This window comes from Anomaloglossus baeobatrachus, chromosome 3 (genome assembly GCF_048569485.1).
Source record: "Anomaloglossus baeobatrachus isolate aAnoBae1 chromosome 3, aAnoBae1.hap1, whole genome shotgun sequence".
Lineage (NCBI taxonomy): Eukaryota > Metazoa > Chordata > Amphibia > Anura > Aromobatidae > Anomaloglossus > Anomaloglossus baeobatrachus.
The window spans coordinates 474,539,354-474,561,901 of record NC_134355.1 but is presented as its reverse complement, the minus strand read 5'-3'; the positions used below and the strand labels follow the sequence as shown (position 1 = coordinate 474,561,901).

Below are 22,548 nucleotides of genomic sequence, written 5' to 3'. Positions count from 1 at the left end.
ATTATATATTGTATATTCATGTTCATAACAAACATTGAAACTTTAGTTAAAAAACATGATCTGTAGTATGGATCTCTTCTACACCAGTGTCATTTGCTACTCAGCAAAGTAGTAGTAGACTTCTGCAGTGTCTCCATGTTTAGAAGCTAATTCTGCTTGCTAAGTTACTAGAAACATGGCAGGCAATCATAAAACTTAATAAAATAGGAACAACGCCAATACAATGAATGTTCTTTTTGAAAAGTGTAAATGAAGGTGAAGCTTGTGTCTGCTACTAATGAATGCAGCAACTTGGGCTGCATTAGAGCAAAGTCCTAGCTGTGGTCCAAGACTATTAAAGGGTTGTACCCAAGATAGTGAGTTATCCCTAGTCACAGGATAGAGGGTCTCTTACAGATTACTGGGGGTCCAGCTGCTGAGACATCCTGCGATCTAGATAACAAAGTGCTGGGAAGAAGGAACTGAGCTCTGCAGAGTCCATCTTGAGTGGGGAAGTGCGCATGCTTGATAGCGCTTGGCTACTCCGGCAATCCACTAGTCAAGTAATGAATGGAGGCTGTGCATGAGAACCTCCACCTCATTAAAGATGGCTGTAGAGAACAGTTTCCAGAATTCAGAGCCCAAGAAAAAGTGGACCCAAAATAGTTGGATAATATGCATATTTACTAAAAATCAACATCGCTTTAAGTTGAAAGATTGTGCTTTAATATTTTATTTATTTTAATATTTTATTCTATAGGTCGACACATTTCTGGGATCAAGTTCCCTTCCTCAGGACCAAGAAAATCAACAATGAGTTGACTCTGTGGATTTTCTTGGTCCTGAGGAAGGGGACTTGATCCCAGAAATGCGTCGACCTATAGATTAAAATATTAAAATTAATCAACAATTCTTTTCATTGGTGGTAGCGTGGCATGATACCCTATCTTCTCTCCAGCACCTCACAATTAACCCATGTGGGGCTGCGGCAGCCGCCATTAATTCTTATGCATTTTATAGGGGTTGTATCTTCCACAATCCTGCCAGGTGAGTGGCACTCCTAACATTTCTTAATTGCTATTCTTGTAAAACCCTCTCTAATTTTACAGTTTAATTTATTATTTAACATACCTTGGTTTACTTTATTACTGGATTACTGAGACTCCCTGGGATCCGTAAGTGATCCTCTATCCTGGCTATAGAGGTTTAATCTACCATCCTTAGAAAAAACATTTAAGTCTGTAGTTTTCATGGAGAACCATAGACCTTTTGAATCAATGAAGTACAAAGTCTTTATAATAAACTTTAGGATAACTTGCACTTGCAGGGGGTTGGACCCGATGGCCCTTGAAATCCCTTTCAAAGTTACCAATCTATGATTCTATGAACATTAAACACATATTAATGTCAGTTTTTGGGTAATTTGGGGTTCTCGCTTAATATATATAAACTGCTCTTTAGTGGAGGGCCTCATTTCTGTTATACTATGCTGGTAAAGGTATAGTAAGCAACAACATTAACTACACTGCACACACAGATGGGAAATATTACTGGTCCAACATGTGCGGCAGCCAGGCACCCAAGAGGTGAGGGGGCCCATTTTCACCTTTAATCACAGACAGAAAGAAGGGCTCATTTCCTAATCTTGCATAGGGGCCTCTTCCGTCTGCGTCTGCCAGTGATTCCATGCTATGGCAATAGTGTGGCATGATTATGCTATATATATATATATATATATATATATATATATATATATATATATATAGATATATATAGATATATATATATATATATATCTATATATATATAGCTATCCTCCCATAGGCATAATATGTGCTACACAAATAGCATAAATCACAAAATGAACATTAGTTGCATCATATCAAGAACATTTATTTGCATTTTACAGTATTGCATCTGCAAATGAATCATTTCCAACCTACAGTTTAAATACCAGAATATATTTTTGACTCTCATTTTCAGTAAATGGTGCAGAGAGGGTTTGCTTATTTACCTAAGCCTGTCATTACTAGCTGTCTATATACTGATGTAATATACTTAGAAGGCAATTTGCCCTCAAGCATACAGCAACTAAAAATATCACTGCGTATTCCTTGTGTTACAGATACATATGGTGATACCTGTGTTCTTGTACTTGGCTATGGTTTCTCTAAAGTTCAGAACCATTTTAATATCATAATGTAATAAAATGATTAATAAATATTGGATTTGTGAAAATGAATTGAAGCCAAGACTGCTCAATAAATCAAATCCATCTGTCATCAGAAAAGGGCAATGATTGTGATGTGGAATCAGATTAAAGGGGATCTTTGTCTACATTACTTTGTTCTGTTGTTTTCTTAAAGAAAATAGAGGAAAATTTCTATTAATATCTGTTTTAATTTCATATATATATATATATTTTCTAGCATCCCATTACAAATGGAAGCCTGGTGAAAACCTTGATCCAAGTAAATACCAGGCCTAAAAAATTGGGTTCACTATTGATATACAACATGGAATGTAGATTTATCATTTTCATAACTGGAGCAAGGGAACAGTCTCAGAGGCATACAAGATGCTGTTAGCTTGGGTTTCGTGACCCCGGTAAGACCAGGAATTGTGGTCCTGATACAGAGGAGGAACTAATGGCTCTACATGGATATGTGACTAAATCCGTAGGGATCATAGAAACTAGCTTCGGTCACATCAGCAGCACTTTTCTAAAAACTTCTACCAACCCCTTAGATTGTATTCTCTGGACGCAGTTAAGGCATGTTTTTCCAGATGCAATTTTGGTGCAATATTAACAACAATCTTGCCCTCCGTCCCAAAAAATTTTTTTAATACTATGTATTGGGAGTGCCAATGATTAGATTGACATTTGGTTTAGTTGTAACTAAATGGCTCATTAATCAATACTTAAAGCAACAGATATAATTTAGATGATCTCTGAGCCCCTTTTATTTAGTGACAAGCAAAAGGATAACAATGTTTTGAACTTTTGACTTCAAGGTTCCATATCCCATCATCCACCACAGCGTGTAAAAATGCCATAGTTTGATAGACAATCATCTTGGCTATCTCATACATTAATTTGACCTCCAACCATTTAAATTATGATTATTTATGCAGGTTCTTGTCATGTCACTGCATTGTTACTGATTTGCTTCTGAAAATCTAACTTTTAATTTTTATTATTTTGTTAGCATTTTATAAACCCACTGTTGGCTTTCATCACTGTCTGAATCCTTCTGGGCTTTTTTCTCAATGCAATTCAAGCATGTATCGATCGAAATCTGATTCAGGATTGAGGTCTGGGGACTGTGTGGGCCAAGTCTTCTCTGCTCAGTCACCACAACCCCTTCATATAACTGACCATTGCCCGTCCCTCATAAACTTCCTCCCCACCATCACCGAAGGAGAGCTTGAACATCTTCTCTCAAAAGCGCACCTCACTACCTTCGCACGTGACCCCATCCCATCCCACCTCCTCCCTAACCTCACCACTATCCTTATTCCAACCTTAACCCATCTTTTCAGCCTATCTTTAATGACTGGTATCTTCCCCTCTGCCTTTAAACATGCAACAGTCACACCTATCCTATAGAAACCTTCCCTCGACCCAACCTCTACTACCAGCTACCGCCCAATATCACTACTCCCATTCATCTGAATACTCCTGGAACAACACGTCCATGCTGAACTTTCCTCCCACCTCTCATCTAACTCGCTCTTTGACAACCTGCAGTCTGGCTTCCATCCACATCATTCGACCGAAACTGCCCTTACTAAAATTACAAATGATTTGCCTACTGCTAAAGCTAACAAGCACTTCTCCAAACTCATACTTCTAGACTTGCCCTCAGCCTTTGATACTGTCGACCACTCCTTCCTATTACAGATCCTCTCTTCCTTTGGTGTCAGAGATCTTGCCCTCTCTTGGATCTCTTCATACCTTTCCAACCGCACTTTTAGTGTCTCCCACTCCCACAAAACCTCTTCATCCCAGCCTCTCTCTGTTGGCGTCCCTCAAGGCTCTGTCCTGGGACCTTTACTTTTTTCTATCTACCCATTTGGCCTGGAACAATTCATAAAGTCCCATGGCTTTCAGTACCACCTATATGCTGATGACACTCAGATCTACCTCTCTGGTCCAGATGTCACATCTCTGCTGTCCAGAATCCCGGAGTGTCTATCTGCTATATCCTCCTTTTTCACCTCTCCCTTCCTAAAGCTCAATGTGGCCAAAACTGAACTAATCATCTTTCCTCCATCTCACCTACAGTCTCCACCTGATCTATACATTACAATAAATAACACCACACTCTCACCAGTACCCAAAGTTCGGTGCCTCGGAGTGACCTTTGACTCTGACTTGTCCTTCATACCACACATCCAAACCCTCACCACCTCCTGCCGTCTTCAACTCAAAAATATTTCCAGAATCCGTCCTTTCCTCAATTTGCAATCTACAAAAATGCTAGTGCATGCCCTAATAATCTCATGCTTCGATTACTATAACATCCTCCTCTGCGGCCTCCCTGTTAACGCGCTCGTCCCTCTCCAGTCCATCCTTAATTCTGCTGCCCAACTGATCTGATCTACCTCTCACCTCAATACCACCCAACTTCTCCTCTCTGCAAGTCCCTCCACTGGCTCCCAATCTTCCACCGTATCCAATTCAAACTACTGACACTGACCTACAAAGCCGTCCATAATCTGTCTCCTCCATATATCTTTGAAGTAATCTCCCACTACACCCCAACACGCCACCTCCGGTCCTCCCAAGATCTCCTTCTCTCCTCCTATCTCATTCGCTCCTCATGCAACCGACTCCAAGACTTCTCCCGAGCATCCCCAGTCTTCTGGAACTCACTGCCTCAACATGTCAGACTATCTGCTGCCCTTGCAAGCTTCAAACGAAACCTGAAAACTCATCTGTTCTGAATTTCCTATAATCTACAATGACCTTGCTGCTTCACCACCGTGTGGAGCTGCTGCCTGACCACCGTGCGGAGCTGTCGCCTGACCACCATGCGGAGCTGCCGCCTGACTACCGTGAGGAGCTGCCACCCGACCTAAACCCCACCTACTGTCTCCTCATCAAAATCCTATAGAATGTAAGCCCACAAGGGCAGGGCCCTCTTCCCTCTGTACTAGTCTGTCTACTGTAACTTCTATATGTATTCTGGATGTAACTCCTCATGTACAGCACCATGGAATTAATGGTGCTCTATAAATAAATAATAATAATAAGAATAATAATAATCCAGCACCTCTTCTTCATTGTCATTGAACCATTCCTTCGCCATTCTAAGCATAGCTTTGAGTCATTATCCTCCTGGAACACTATGTCATGCTTTTCATACCCATAGTACTTGAGTATGCAACATAACTAGTCTTGTAGGATAGTCACAAATACCTCAGTATTGAAACCACCATCGATAGTCAAGTATTATACACCTTTGACTGGGAAAAAAAACAAAATAATTAGGCTTTCTTCACTGAACTTGACAGTTCTCTAAATTTCTCTATCTATTAGCCCCTTTTTCTCTTATTTTGTCTAGACACATTTGCACCCATCAAAGCCTAGTCTATTGATTTTCCTCTCATTGCTTCAAATCACCCTTTTCCAATCTTCTACTGAACACTTTTCATACTTTTTTGCAAACTCAAGCCAACGCTTCTTATGGTGATATTGCTGTTGAGGCTTCTTCACCATTCCGGACTTGTGTAATGATGTCTGTGATCTCACTATTACGAAGCATATGAGCTACTTACACATGCAGGAACTGATAGATCTTGTGATGAGCTGACTAGTTGATTTTAATATTTTGCCTTGACGTCCACTTCTTGGCTTCTGAATGGATGGAGAGACTTCATTTCATATTCTTCCAACTGTCATGGCCCTCACATGATGCAGTTTGGCAGCCTTCTTGGCCAAGAGACCGCAATCGATGGCCTGGATGATGTATTTCTCCTTTCTTGCGAAATCTTCTTCATGGCTGCTCTTCAATTAGAACAAGTGACTTTCACTTGGAAATCAGCTTAATAAACTGAGATATTAGGGAATGTGAGAACAGGTTGTAATTTGTGGTATGCAAGAAGAAAAATATTTTTCAAACACCAGGAGCAAAACAGTAACAATGATGCAGTGACATGACAACAATCTGCATAACTAATCATATGCTAAATATTTGGAAGTAAAATTTATGTATGAAACAGCCAAGATGATTGTCTAAGTATGAAGCAAATCTCACGATCAAAGTTCTAATGGATGATGAGGTATGGAGCCTTAAATCAAGAGCTCAAAACATTGTTACCCTTTTTGCTTGTCACTGTAAATATTTTCACACATATCATGAAAATAAATGGCACAATAACTTTTACCTGCATGGTTTTTAAATGGACTGTCACATGGAAAAGGGTTATTAACTTGTAGATATGGGGTTAACCTGCAAGCTAATAGCATTCTAAATCTGCGAGAAGCCTGCACATTAAACCCCGCTGCTGGGAGGAAATTAACTTTAATCCTCTTGGCAGTCTCCTGTTTCAGTCATGGAGGTGGCGCCAATGCTTGTTCAGTCACCGTTTTGTGTATGAAGAGTGGCAGCTGTAACCACACACTCTCACACTGACTGACAGCTGGTTCTAATACTGAGTGGCTGTCAGCTAGTGTGGCGGGCGCGATTACAGTGGCCAATTTCCATACACAGAGCGGTGACAGAACCTGCACCAGCGCCACCTCCATGACTGACACTGGAATGCTGCCATGGGGACTAAAGTTCTTTTCCTCCCAGCAAGGGGTTAAATGTGCAGGCACCAGGCAGGTTTAGGGGTGCTTCACACATAGCAAGATCGCTACCGAAATCGCTGCTACGGTACGGTTTTGGTGACGCAACAGTGACCTCATTAGCGATCTCGCTGTGTGTGACACTGAGCAGCGATCTGGCCCCTGCTGCGAGATCGCTGCTCGTTACAAACAGCCCTGGTTCGTTTTCTTCAAAGGCACTCTCCCGCTGTGACACACAGATTGCTGAGTGTGACAGCGAGAGAGCGACAAAATGAAGCGAGCAGGGAGCAGGAGCCGGCATCTGGCAGCTGCGGTAAGCTGTAACCAGGGTAAACATCGGGTAACCAAGGTGGTTACCCGATATTTACCTTAGTTACCAGCCTCCGCAGCTCTCACGCTGCCTGTGCTGCCGGCTCCGGCTCTCTGCACATGTAGCTGCAGTACACATCGGGTTAATGAACCCGATGTGTACTGTAGCTAGGAGAGCAGGGAGCCAGCGCTAAGCAGTGTGCGCGGCTCCCTGCTCTCGCGGTTATGATCGCTGCTTCGGCTGCTGTGTTTGACAGCTAAGCAGCGATCATAACAGCGACTTACAAGGTCGCTGTTATGTCACAGAAAATGGTGACGTAACAGCGACCTCGTTGTCACTGTCGCTTAGTGTGAACCAGCCCTTAGAATGCTATTAGCTTGATGATTAACCCCATTGCTGCAGGCTAATAGTATTTTCCCATGTGACAGGTTCTCTTAATAAGTCTCTTCCTTATCCATTATTAGAGATGGGAGAACTGAGCTGCTTGACTTGGTCAGAAATCTGTGACTTCTGGATGGGAGGCCTCCTTTCCTCCTTAATTCCTGGCATTCTTAGCTTTTTTCCTGGTTAGGCAATCATGTGTGCGTCAGCCCAACTAAACAAATTAAGAGCCGGGAATGCAAGGAAGTAGGAAGAATTGCAGGCCATCTGTATAGTCATCACCGATTATTGACCTGGCCATGGACCAAGTCCTGCAACTCGGTTCTCCCATCTCTACCCACTGTCTATAGGTCTTTTCATAGTCCATTGTTTTGCACCAATGTCTATAAAGCAGGCTGCTTCCCAAAACCTATTTTTCATTACTAAGATCTCAGCAGCGCATTTGGTGTAAAACACACAGTGATTCCTACAAGGCTGCTTTTTCTTAGCACATCAAAGTTAAGGCTTTCATTGACAGTTCAAATACTAGCACAGTGGAAATACTAATTGTACCCAAAACATAAGTAAGGTAGCTGTGACAAAGACTTTTCACAAAGGTCGGAATAAGATTTATAAATGCGGAATATTAACAGAAATAAAACAGGAACAAGTTTTATTCATAAAATAAGCACATTAAGAAAACTCTAATGACAGCATTGACATCATTTATTACTCTCATAAAACAGTAGAACTTTGCACTAATACGTCTTACTATAGAATGACTGATTCATGAACCATCAATCCAAAGCGTCTGATAATAAATATGAATCATCCTGTTTTCTGTGCGTTGATTGACAATGACTAAAGTGTACACCTCTATGTCAGTGATCTCAAGAAGCTGAATAATGATGTGTTCTTTAAAAGACATCCTGGCAAACACAGTAAGGTCACATATACCACCCACTTTCTCTTCATTGTATTAACATGTACTCAACTAAAAACAAGGTGATTTTTCACAGATTGAACACATTCTCCTAAAACCAGCTTTGAGCAGATGTACCAAAAGCTTATAATTACCCATTGCCAGTTCATCAAAGTTGGACAGTCCAGGTTGGCACTTCTTGTGATGGCAGAACCCTGTGACAGAGAGGGCAGTCATGGAACAGGAACAAAGCTGGTAAAATAAAGAGCAGAAAGGCATCAGCAAGAGAGAATCAGCACGTGGAAGAATTGTCAGATTCGATTCCAAACCAGTTCAGCAACTGGTCAAATGATGAAAGGTGCGGAGTACAATGGAACAAGCTTTGTTATCAAAATTTACAGATTGCATTTTCATTGCAATTAAAATAAAATATAATAGCAAATCATTACTAAAAGAGCTTTAACCTCACTAGTAGCCAGATCAATTTTTAACAAGCTTCTTAAAACTTAGCTTTAGTGGTATACATCAGGAAAGAAAAATCTTTTCAAAAATGTAATTAGCTTAAACTAAAATGAATGATTAACTATAAAAGTGCTTTTTAGTATGCCATCACTATTACTCTTGTAAACTATTACACATACACAATGTAAAAAAATCTTTGTAGAAAGTGACCAGAGGTGGCAACGGCTTCACCCCTGGGCGATTTTCCGTTTTTGTTTTTTTTGCTTCGCTTCGTCCGAGAGCCATAATTTTTTTATTTTTCTGCCAATATTGCCATATGCTTGTGTTTTGTGGGATGAGTTGTACTTTTAAATTAAATCATAGGTTTTACCATATAGTGTACTGAAAAATGGCAACAAAATTCCAAATGTGGAAAAATTGCAAAAAAGTGTGATTGCACGATTGTTTTTGGAGTATTTTATTCACGATGTTCACTGTATGGTAAAACTGATGTATCGTGTGGTACCTCAGGTTGGTATGGGTTCGTAGACACCAAACATGTATAGGTTTACTTTTATCTAATGGGTTACAAATTCTGAAGTTTGTCGCAAATAAAGTTGTCAACTTTTTGTACCATTTTCCATGACCAGTAGCGTTCTCATTTTTCAGGATATGGGGCTCAGTGAAGGCTTATTTTTTGAGTCTCGAGCTGACATTTTAATGGTATAATTTTTGCACAGATGCTACGTTTTGATCACCTGTTATTGCATTTTGTGCAAAATTTGCGACTACCAAAAAATGTAATTTTGCCGTTTGGAATTTTTTTCTGCTACGCCGTTTACCAATCAATTTACATTTTTATAGATCGGGCATTTCTGAACCAGACGATACCAAATTTGTGTATAATGTTTATTTTTTAAATCCTTTAATTTTTAATAGGGTGAATGGGGGTGATTTGAACTTATAGGGGGTTTTTTTATTATCTTTTTTTTTTTAAATAATTTTTTTTAACTTTTTTTTTATTTTACTAATCCCCATAAGGGGCTATAAGTATCAGCAGTCTGATTGCCGATTAATTTCTCCCAATCAGAGCAGCATTGCACTGATCCGGAGAAATGCTGCATTCTTTTTAAAGCTGCTGCTCTGCCGGCTGTAACAGGAACTGTGTCATGATAGCGTCAGGAGTAATCACACCACCATGTGCTACTATGTTAACCATCAGCTCCCCATGATCGCGTCATGAGGCCTCCGTTGGCAGCAGGGAATAGCTCATTTCCTGCTGCAGCGCTTTAAATCACGCTGTCACATTTTAAAATGCGCGGGTGAATCGCGGATCCACCTGCTCCTGTGAGGCACACATGTCTGCTGTTAAAATCAACAGACATGTGCGGGGATCACCACCAGCTCACCATAGCAGCCAACGGGGATCACCCCTTCATGATTTAGGATAGATCATTATATCCTAGATTGTGAAGGGGTTAAAAGGATTCTGTTAGTACACATTGACCTCGTAGGTGAAATAGCCCTAAGAAAAATTATATTTTACGAGTCCAAACCTGTTACTTTGCTACAAATCATTCTATATTTAATTGCAATATTGTATTGAGGTCTCTAGTCTCCCTTGGCATGGCTGAGCAGTTCTATCCACCTACCCATTTATTTGTTTTCGATGAACTTTCTATAGCATGTAATTTAGGATTAATTCAATGGTGTTGCAATAGGTCAGCATTAACACAGTGTCTCATCTGTGTTTGTGTTCACTCTTTCTGTTTTGGTTTTCATCAATTTGAGGTACTGCTCCTTGTATACAGGCCAGCCGAAGTGATAATGTGGCCATTCTGTGTATTCCCTGAGACTTGTGGTTCCATCCAGGGAGCATAATAGTTATTTGTGTGTTCAGTTTGTGCTTGTTTCCTGTTAATTATCCTTGAGTGGGGCTGCTGCCATACAAGCACTTGTATCTCTGTCCTACCCTGCTAGTTATTAAGTTCAGCTTACTTGGTTCACATCCATTCCCCCTTTGGTGCTATTTTTTTACTCATTCTTTTTTCTGATCTCAAATCATATTCTGACCATCAACTTGCTTTCAGATTTTGTTGACTTTGACCTCCTGGTAATAACCTTGCATGAGGACCCTTCTTGTTGTCATGTTTCTCTACCAGCCAGCAGCTCTGCGGCCCCAACTGAAGGGCTATGTGTAAGTCCACATCCCTGTACTGGGGTTAAAGGGTGAAAATCAAGGAAACCCCTTGGATCTGGTTAATGGAGTCCCTATAGCTAAGATTGCTTTCAGAAACCCGATTAACAACTGCCAAAACAACTGTGCCATAGGGCTTCCCTATTATTGGAGGCTAGGTGCACATTTTGGTAGCATAGACAGGATGAGGAAAATAAGGTTTGCAGCAGTAGAAATCACCTGCACTATGGTTAGCTAATAACTATAGGTGAGTAGCACCCTCAATTATAGTGCAACACCCAAAGCTTTGTAAGGTCTGCAAAGAAGCTTAAAAAGAGCACCAGACTGAGCTATAGGTGATAAGAGAAGTACATTATTAGAGAGGTAAGGATTGTCACATGGGAGGGGAGCATAGAGTCTTATTCCTGTATGTGGAACAATATACTGACTAAAACAGATGAGGAGATGGCTGCCCAACATGTGATGATAAGTTGACCTAAAAAAGGAGTCAGTGAGCTGATGCTTGACTATAAGAACCAGAGATGACTAGATGCTGTGAAAGGTAAAGAAGCTAAAAGGTAAAGAGTACCATGCAGCTATCAGCATTAGGTTCTCTTAATCATTTAGTTTGTTACTTTTTGTTTTTATGCTCTATTGAAGTATAAAGAAATGAGAACTGATGCATATATGCACATACTGTAGGATTGGAACTTGTACTATTACTGTGATTTCACATCTTTCTTTCTGAAGTAATGTTGTAGTGCATACACTAATCAGAAAAAGTTGCGGATGTTTGACTTTTGGGTGAAATTTTTCTAAAACGTTAAAAGTTAATAAGACAGTGATTATTTATCATGAAATTAGGGTATTTAGGTAGAAGCATGCAATGGTGATTTCCTCATCTCAAACAATTTATTGAAACAAAAGTTAATAATGGCGGGTATACCCCCCCCAAAAAAAAAGTCAATGTCAATGATGTCTCATACTGTTCACAAGTGGAGTTATTGTCTGCTGACACATTGCATCCCACTCTTCATGAAGGGTGGCCCTCAGGTCATTCAGGTTCTGGGGTACAGAGTTATGAGCCTCTACACTGTGATAGAGGTGATCCCATAGGTTTTCTTTGGGATTCAGGTCTGGAGAATGTGCAGGTCACTCCATTTGAAATACCCCAGTCTCCAGCAGCCATTCCCTAATGATGCAACCTCGATGAGCTGAAGCATTGTTGTCCATTAAGATGAAATTAGGCCTGTGTTGTTCATGCAGAGGCACAAATACTGGATTAATGATGTTATTCAAGTAGTAGAAGCTTGTTACTACCATTCACAAAGTGTAGGGTAGTTCTGTATTGACTAGACACACCTGGCCACACTCTAACACTATCACAACTAAATGCTCGTCTGGTGACAATAGTGGCTGATGCATAGCGCTCCTCCAAATTAATTGACAGCCATCATTTCTGCTCAGTGTGAATTGACTTTCATTACTGAACAGTACTGAGACCCACTGGTCCCTCATCCAGCAAGATAATAATACCTGTGCCTGGTTGTGTGGTCAGGTACCACTGCAGGTCATCTAGAATGCAGACCACGCTAATTTATACAGTTTTGAATAGCTTGACATGACCCTTGGGTGTCTTTCACCTCCGTTAAATGTTCCTGGAGTTGGTGGCTTTTATCATCTGATTCTGAAGGACATTGTTCCCAATGAAGTGGTCATCAATATGGGATGTGGCCAAAGGACATCCACTTCTATGCCTTTCTGTGACTCTTCCAGTCTGTTCCAACCTGCTGATAACAATCTGTGATGCTCTAAGCACAGTTGCCACTTTCATCTGAGAACATTTTGCATGAAGTCTTGCAATGGCAAGGTATTGTTCATCAATTGTCAGATGTCGTCTTGGTCTTATGATGTCAAAATATGAACAGCATGATAAGGAGGACTGTTTTAATACCAATTCTAATTAAAGCCCGAAATGTATAGGGTATATTCATAGTTCAAACACCTGTTGTGAATGTTGCCATTAAGCTCCTTGTTAGAGAACAGCAAGTTGTGCAAAAATCCACTGAAACATTGAACAGTTGGACAAGTGCATCCAAAACTTTAGAGAAGCTCACAATAATTTCATCTGAAAAAGTAAGAGTGTATTTTAGGATCATCCTGAAATTTTACTTAAAACCCCAAAATCCCTAACTTTTTTGAGCACTTTATTTGAACTAATATTGTTCTTACCATTTTGGCCAGATATGGTCCCACTATGAATTTTGTTATCTTGTGAGTTATTCTCCAACCCCATGTGTTTGAATTTTTAAAGGTTAGTAGAATACACAATTTTTACCTAGGTATTGTTAAGGTACCGTCACACATAACGAGATCGCTAGCGAGATCGCAACTGAGTCACGGTTTCTGTGATGCAGTAGCAATCCCGTTAGCGATCTCGTTATGTGTGACACCTACCAGCGATCAGGCCCTTGCTGTGAGATCTCTAGTCGTTGCAGAATGGTCCGGGCCATTTTCTTCAAAGGTGATGTCCTGCTGTTCAGGACACATCGCTGTGTTTGACAGTGTGACTGGGTCACAGTGACTGCTGAGATCGTTATACAGGTCGCTACTGCGACCTGTATCGTTCCTGCATCGCTGGTAAGATCTGACTGTGTGACATCTCACCTGCGATCTCCCAGCGACTTACCTGCGATCCCTATCAGGTGGCATCGTTTTCGGGATCGCTGGTAAGTCGTTGTGTGTGACTGGGCCTTTACACTTAAGATCTTTTGCTTGAACACTTGTGGATTGTAAACCACATATATGTGATATATTCTGAAAACAGGATCCTTATACTTTATGCTTAATGTTGGTATGTCTGCATATTTCTCCATTCATCCCCAATGTCAGTGTTTGAGATTCTTACAGAATTATTTATGATTGGGATCTTTTCTACAATTAAAAGTTTGCTTTATTTTTTCTAGTTCATTTTATTCCCCCTTTCTATGAACTGGTGATTTCTTAGTATAGACACCAGAAACACACTTACAATATCACAACGAAATGTTCCATAAAGTAAGATAATGGAAATTTTATGCATTTGGATATCATACTGAGGATCGTTAACTTTGTTCTCTTCATAATACATACTGATCTCTGATGGGCCCTTCTCTTGTACATTAAGCTGTAAGATGAGTTGTCTACAGCAAAGATATTGCTCAAATATAGAAATTGTCAATCATTGTGACATGCTATGTGATTTAAATAGCTCCATTTAGCAGCTACTAAATTTGCACAGAATTACACATGCATTATTTTATCCAGTATTAAGTCCACATAGTATTTTTAGTCATCCTTAAGCAGAATAATGTGCATTTATTTTCCCAGTGCTTGTCTTTATCAAAAGAGTAAAATAAGCAATGATGATAAAAATATACTGCAAATACTTCCTGCTATGATAATTATGGCCGATTGTAAAAACTAGTTACAAAACAAAGAGAAAAAAGAGGGGAGAAAACATCACCATCTGTGATTTCCTTCTAAAAGAGTCACTAAAATCCTTAATTTAAATATATTTGTGCCTGAGTAGCTTTTTTTCCATTGGATTTAATGCAGCAAGTGGTAAAGTTGCCTTGCAGAGCAGTGTCTATTGTTATGAGATATGTATATACCCCACAGTGTAAGTAATAATGTAAATCCATGTTGAGGCACATACAACACCAGTTCTATCAATCTGATTTCAATTGTTTTTGTGTAGACGTAATTTTGCAGGATTCCTAGGGTAATACTTCCAGTAGATCTCGGACCACCACAATGGTTAATGTATGTGTTATATGATTAATATAATATATTGATGTTTACCCTGTCAACAGGTTGTTTTCCTATTGAGAAGTAGCTTATTTTGAGAACATTTTCAATATGCCCCTTTAGGGTATTGTGAATATAAAGATGTAATCCCAGGCATGCATTAAAAATAAAGCATGGCTAATGGTGTGTGTATAGGTACTTAATCTTCATGCTTTAAAGGGGTTGTCTGGATAAATGGAGGTCATTGCATTAGGGTTGAAAGTGAGAGGAAGTCTCCAGCATCCATGGAAGGCTCAAGTGAGTAGATTAAAAAAAAATAAGGCGTCTTTTCGCCAAAACGCGTAGGATTATCCTCCACTGTCTGTAACATCTAGTTCCATAACTGTTTTTTATGAATCTTCAATAAAGACTTTTTTTTTTTAATGTGCTCACCTGTGTATTCTGTGGATGCTGGAGATTTCTTCTCTTTCTTCTCTGCAAGATTCCATCCAAAGTCAGGGCGGCTACATGCATTGGACTGGCTGTTATATCCACCGTTGACGTGGGTGAGCTGATCTTCTATGTCATTACCTTGGGTCGGAACAAGCATTGAGATGTTTGCAAAGTCACGATGCTCGGCCGAGTATCATGGGTGCTCGGATGTGCGATCCGTGAAACAACAACCACAATGCTCTGCATAATGTGTGCTGGCAGCCCAGGAAGAGCCACTTATAGTCTCTGAATGGCTCCCACTGGGGTTAAAACAATGCTTTTGGATGTAGTGTGGCCAAAAAAACCCTCTCAATTTGAAATGCTCTCTTTATGACTTGCTATATGTGGGCGGAAAGCCGAACTGCCCAATCATTGATGTTCTTTATATTCGTTACTTGAGTTGAGCTCTTTCAGAGTTTCTGACCTGCTTTATTCGAGTACCGAGCGCTCGAGCATTATTTTAGTCCTCGCCCATCTCTAGGTGGCACTAGTCAGGGTAATGGTGCAGACCTCCCGACAAGAGGCCTGCCCTGGATCTAGGAAGGTTACATCAGGTGACTACTATTTATTTTGTTATTTTCACAGAATCTATCCCCCAGGCTTAAAGTCTCCTATCCCCTGGTACATTACAAATAAAACTATTAATAACCAGCACTACAGCAGATAGCAAGTCGATCAGCGCTCATTTACTGGTCCATTGTGATAATCGTTCTGTCTACATATAGCATCCATATTGAAGGCAATACATCTTTTTACATATAACAAGAAATAAAAATGTGATTATGAGTACAAACAAATCCAAATTATCAATGCTCCATCAGTTATTCCCGATGCTCAATGTAGCACAGAAGAATTACACTAAAAATGTACAGCCATGGCAGACCTGTGTTTAATAGCAGTGCCGTCCTTGACAAATAGATGCTCAATTTAACTATTTCTTACAAATTGACAAAAGACGCTCTAACTGTATCAGGTACATCCATTGCTTCCTTTCCTATTATGTTTTAGGCATTGTAAGCTCATGTGGCCTTTCTCCCTTTATATTATTGTTTGTTTGTTTTTTGAGTTTTATGCTCTGTTCTACTTATCTGTTATTTTCCCAGTTATAATGCAAAGCAGGGACCTTGAAGACCTAGACGGAATTAATACAGAAAATATATTGGAAAATTGTTTTTACATAATAAAAGTAAAGCTCAGCAGATCCATGTCTTTCACCTCTATTTATAACAGGGGAGGGGTACTTTAAAGTTGAGCTATTACAGTGAAATACAGAACATTTAATACAAATTATTTAGTGAAATTCAAGAAATGATATAAAAAAGCACCTTAGTTATCACCTTCTACATAAATTCCCATGATTTGGACAATTTAAACTATCTGAAAAAAAAACTAATGAAGGGAAATTTATAATGTGGGGGCAAAATATGTAGTCATAGTAACACATAGAATGGATGAACATTTGTAGATTTGAAAATAGCTTCTTCAGAGAGGAAAACTAAACTAAACTTTAGTGCCACCTATTGGGGTAACAAAGAGTCAATATCAAGCCTTTAACAGGCCTTGCCAAATTACCTACGATAAGAAGCCAAACCAGACACTCAATTTGCAGACACATGTTTCATGGTATGTCCTCCTCATCAGTGCAAAGCAGAAAATCTGATTTGGATAGGTGACAGATCTCAAACAGTGAGTCTAAGGGGGAGGTATTTTTAAGAGATTGCCAAGCTGGTGTACAGACTTATAGGCAATTCAACAGGCAAGAAAACCCTTCAGAGAGGAATAAGGCTGAACGTCTACTGGATGTAACAATCCTAAGATTAAATCTTATGCTTTTCTCTGATGAGGGGCAAACATGCTGAAACATATATCTGCAAATAGAGAGTTTGGTTTGGCTTCTAATGCTAAGCCACTTGTCAAGGCTCTATAAAAGGTCGAAATTAACTTTTAGGATTGCTACATTCAATAAGTGGTACTAGATTTTAAGTCTTATTCCTCTGAAGAATCTACAAATGTTCATGTGTTTCTATGGCTTTGCATATTTAGCCTCCAAATTATTTAAACAACTAGTGGAGGATTGTATGGCCTATAAGTCTCCTTACGTTGGTTTGGCATGCTCCACAAGCTGAAACGTTCACCCTTAAACTATTTGTAGATTATCCAAGTAAACATGTCCCATGTAGAATAACATATCAGGGAATGCATTTAACTTTTCAGTCACAAAATAAGCAGCTTAAAAGGAAACCAATCACCAGTATTTTCCTACATAACCTAAAGCCAGTGCTTTACTGGCACTATTATGCTGATTCTCCACATACATTTAGTGGTCAGATAAGATGTTTAAGTTTTAAAGTCCAAGAAAGTAAAGTTTATAAAACCAGCAGCTTCTTGAGTAACAGCAGCTGAGGAGCAGATAATACCTGGGGGGTATTCATAGTTATCCCCTCCTCCACTTAGAATTAGCATAAGTAGTATACCATCAATTTACTTTTACTTGCAGGACCTGTGGTGAGGTCATACCCATGTGACCAGCTGGTATCAGCTTTGTTGGCTAAGGCCCCGCCTCATCTGGTCACATGGGTATGACCTCACCACAGGTCCTACAAGTAAAATTAAATTGAAGGTATAATACCTATGCTAATTCTAGCAGGGGGAGAGGATAACTATCAATCACAACCCACCCAGATATTATCTGCTCCTTAGCTGATGTCACTTAGGGGTACTTTTCACGTTGCGACATCGCTACTGCGATATCGTCGGGGTCAAATTGAAAGTGCTGCACATCCGGCGCCGGTAATGACGTCGCAATGTGTAAAGCCTAGATGCGCCGATAAATGATCGCAAAAGCGGTGAAAATCGGTGATCTGTGTAGCGTCGGTCATTTTCATAATGTCGCACCAATAGGAGATACGATGTTGTTCCTCGTTCCTGCAGCAGCACGCATTGCTGTGTGTGAAGCCGCAGGAGCAAGGAACATCTCCTTACCTGCCTCCCCTGGCTATGCGGAAGGAAGGAGGTGGACGGGATGTTTACATCCCGCTCATCTCCGCCCCTCCACTTCTATAGGCTGCTTGCCGTGTGACGTCGCTGTGACGCTGCACGACCCGCCCCCTTAGGAAGGAGGCGGGTCGCCAGCCAGAGCGACGTCGCAGGGCAGGTAAGTGCGTGTGAAGCTGCCATAGCGATAATGTTCGCTACGGCAGCTATCACAAGATATCGCATGTGCGACGGGGCGGGTACTATCGCGCTCGGCATCGCTAGCATCAGATAGCGATGTCGCAGTGTGCAAAGTACCCCTTAGGAAGCTGCAGATTTTAAAAACTCTACTTTTTTGGATTTCAAAAGCTATACATCCCAGCTGACCACTACAGGTATGTATAGAATCAGCCTGATAGTGGCAGTACAGCACTGGTTTTAGGTTATATACGGAAATCCTGGTGATTGGTTCCCTTTAAGATGCCAATCAGAATGATTTAACCATTTAAAAACTTTTTAATATCAAGGATGAGTTACATGTCCACAAGATACAAGTAAAATATATCTTTGTACCGTGTTAGCCAGTAGAGAGAAAAAAGGTGTTTAAAAAAACTGAGAGTCCTCAGTGGCTGATACCTTTTAATGGCTAACTGAAAAGATGGTAATAATAGCAAGCTTTCGAGCCTACTCAGGTCTCTTCATCAGGTCAAGTAGATATATTGTGCCTGATGAAGAGACCTGAGTAGTCTCAAAGGCTTGTTATTTATTACCATCTTTTCAGTTAGCCAATAAAAGGTATCAACCACCGAGGACTCTCAGTTATTTTAAACATTTGTTTTTATGTCCACTACAAGGACCAAGGATCCAGTGTGAATAGAGAATGAATGGAGAAAAAAGAAAGTCATAAAAATAAGACCGTGGATAGATAAAAGTTGTAGGTAAGAGGACAATGCCCAGGTAGTTAATGTTGAGATGATCAGTGCATGTGAACTAATATATACATTTGATAATAATGAAATATACTGTATATTATAGAGTAATAAAACATAAAGTCAAGGTGTGCCATCATGTACATTTATTTATAAATGATTTCGCTTCACTAGCCACGCCAAGCTTTAAACATTTTTAGCTGGTTTTATATAATGAGCACATTCTGAATAATTAAATATTATTTTACTGCCCTTTACTTCTTGCAGATGTTCCATCAACAAATATACATGACACGTGTTCCTCATACAGTGTTTGTGCTGGATACACTGAGAAACAGAACGGATACATTATGTAAAGTTAATTGCATTTGATGCATATTGGTTCACATAATTAATACTTAGAATGTGTCCGCCATGCAGGCGTCTAACCTCTTCACAGATATTGCTTGCTCAGAAGATGAGGCAGCAATAAGCATAAAATGTATGCTTTTGTAGAGATAAGGACATTTGGAAATGCAGCCAACAATTCCTCTCTAGGAATGCAAGGACATGACATGACAACGTGATGAAAATATTTCTGCTTCATTTGTAGTTCACAGTAAATAGGAAATATCAGCAAGAAACAAAACTGTGTTAACTCTTCATAACCAAAAAACAGTACGTACAGTAAAATAGCAATTTTTATTTTTGCACTTATCATTACTCACCATTAATATTCCAGCTGTGCGCATAGCTCAACCCAGCTCAGATACATCCATACAGGCATAAGCAACATTTTTCTGTTAAAGGGGATTGGTCATGTTAAAAAATGGTATTCCTGCACATATGAGGTTAATCTGCAGGTTAATAGCATTCGGAACCTGCCCGGCACCCATACTTAGGGCCCTGCTGCTGGGAGGAAATTAATTTTATTCCTCCTGGTAGCATTCAGCTTGTAGTCATGGGGGTGGTGCCAAAGTGCGTTTGGATACAGCTCTGTGTATAGTGGGCGACACCTGTAATCACTGTAACCAGTTTTTAGACACATGTGATGCTAATTACAGGACACAACTTAGTTTAACATGTCCCCATGGTCTAATTATTTTCAATCTTTTTTATAGGTACCATCTTTTTTGTTTAGTTCTTTTTCATTAGTTTATTTTTTCTTTCAATTCAGCCACAATTCAAAAGCAAAGTCTAATTTTCATTAGTTAGTAATAAGTAAATTTCAATAGAATATTACTTTTGTCTATTTCATGTCATCTCACAGACCAATATGGGTTTTCTTACTTTAAAGCCTGCTTTACACGTTGCAATTTGTCGTGTGATTGCATTTGCGATTGCACCCGCCCCATCGTTTGTGCGGCACGGGCAATTTGTTGCCTGTGTCGCACAATGTTGTAACCCCCGTCACACGTACTTACCTTCCAAACGACCTCACTGTGGGCGGCGAACATCCTCTTCCTGAAGGGGGAGGGACGTTCGGCGTCACAGCGACATCACACAGCAGCCGGCCAATAGAAGGTGAGGGGCGGAGATGAGCGGGACGTAAACATCCCGCCCACCTCCTTCCTTCATCATTGTCGGCAGGACGAGGGTGAGCTGTGCTCATCGTTCCCGGGGTGTCACACGGAGCGATGTGTGCTGGCTCGGGAACAATGAATTTTTAAAAAATGAGCGACGTGTCAATGATGAACGAGAAGGTGAGTATTTCTGCTCATTCATAGCTGTCAAACACTATGATATCACTAACGATGCCGGAAGTGCGTCACTTACGACTTGACCCCGCCGACATCTCGTTAGATATATCGTAGCGTGTAAAGCCCGCTTTACATAAGCAAACCAATAATTTTGTCAATGTGTGTATTTTTGTTTTAACCCTTCATTTTGTGTAGCTGTGTCATGTGATTTCCAGTCTTACTACCAGTCCAGTACATACTCTATTGTGTAGACTCTGGCTAGTTATGTACTACTGGATGACTTCATCACTTATCAAATCCTTCCTGGAAGCTCCCAGATACCTCATATCCTCTGTTTGTTTCACTGTATGTCCTCCAATGCAGCGGAAGATGTTGTGTTTTTTAAAATAAAGCATTGACATATTAGATAAGTCCATATAATGAATAGCTGCACGGTATAGCTCTCCTGGCTCACACTCTCTATATTGTCAATAAGAGTTGTGTACAGAACTGCTAGTCCATTGCACAAGATGTAAGTTCAAGATGTAAGTCTCACCTGCCTACTACTAATGATGAACAAGTTTCAAAATACTCGGATTCGTGATTCTCGTAACGAGTACTGTTTAATACTCGCTTATGCATCCGAATAGTGTGTACAATGCAAGTCAATGGGGAATACTCGCAATGTAATGAGTAACCCGAATGCCGCACTATTCGTGCAAGCAGCGAATAGTATTGCATTTGGGTTACTCGATACATTGTGAGTGTTCCCCATTGACTTGCATTGCACACACTACTCGGAATGCATACGCGAGTATTAAACAGTACTCATTACAAGTATCGTGAATCTAAGTATTTGAAAACTCGCTCATCATTACCTACTACTTGTAAGTGATGAAAGGGAGAAATCTATCATAAGCAGGATCCAGGGAAGCAGTCTAAAACTGCATCACATAGGATACACTGAAACTCTGCAGTGTGATCAGGGGACTATCACTTGGTGGCCTTAAGGCCCCATCACACACAACGAGATCGCTAACGAGATCGTTGCCGAGTCACAGTTTCTGTGACGTAGTAATGATCTCGCCAGCAATCTCGTTATGTGTGACACCTACCAGCGATCAGGCCCCTGCTGTGAGATCACTAGTCGTTACCGAATAGTCCGTACCATTTTCTTCAAAGGCGATGTCCTGCTGGGCAGGATGCGTCGCTGTGTTTGACGCCTACCAACGACCTCCTAACAGGGTCCCACCGCCGCCGAGATCGTTATACAGGTCGCTGATTGTTACTGCATCGTTGGTAAGGTCTGACTGTGTGACATCTCACCAGCGACCTCCCAGCGACTTACCAGCAATCCTTATCAGGTCGTATCATTGTCGGGATCGCTGGTAAGTCGTTGTGTGTAATTGGGCCTTTAGATAAGACTCATAGCTGAGCAAGTACAAAATAATTAGACTTCAACTAAAAGATCTGTGAGATAACTTTAGCCTTAAGGCCCAGTCACACTAAACAACATCGCTAGCAACATCGCTAGCAACATCGCTGCTAACGAACAACTTTTGTGACGTAACAGCGATGTTGCTAGTGATGTTGCTGTGTGTGACATCCAGCAACAACCCGGCCCCTGCTGTGAGGTCATTGGTTGTTGCTGAATGTCCTGGGCCATTTTTTAGTTGTTGCTCTCCCGCTGTGAAGCACAGAGCAGCGACAGCGACAGCGTGTGACAGCGACAGAGCAACAACTA

The 22,548-nt window shown here is 40.5% G+C and overlaps 1 protein-coding gene across 2 annotated transcripts in view; it reads left to right on the top strand.

Moving 5' to 3' along the window:
• Positions 1-22,548, top strand: part of KCNMB2 (potassium calcium-activated channel subfamily M regulatory beta subunit 2) — a 1,063,037-nt gene that overhangs the window by 491,478 nt on the left and 549,011 nt on the right. The window lies entirely within an intron of this gene.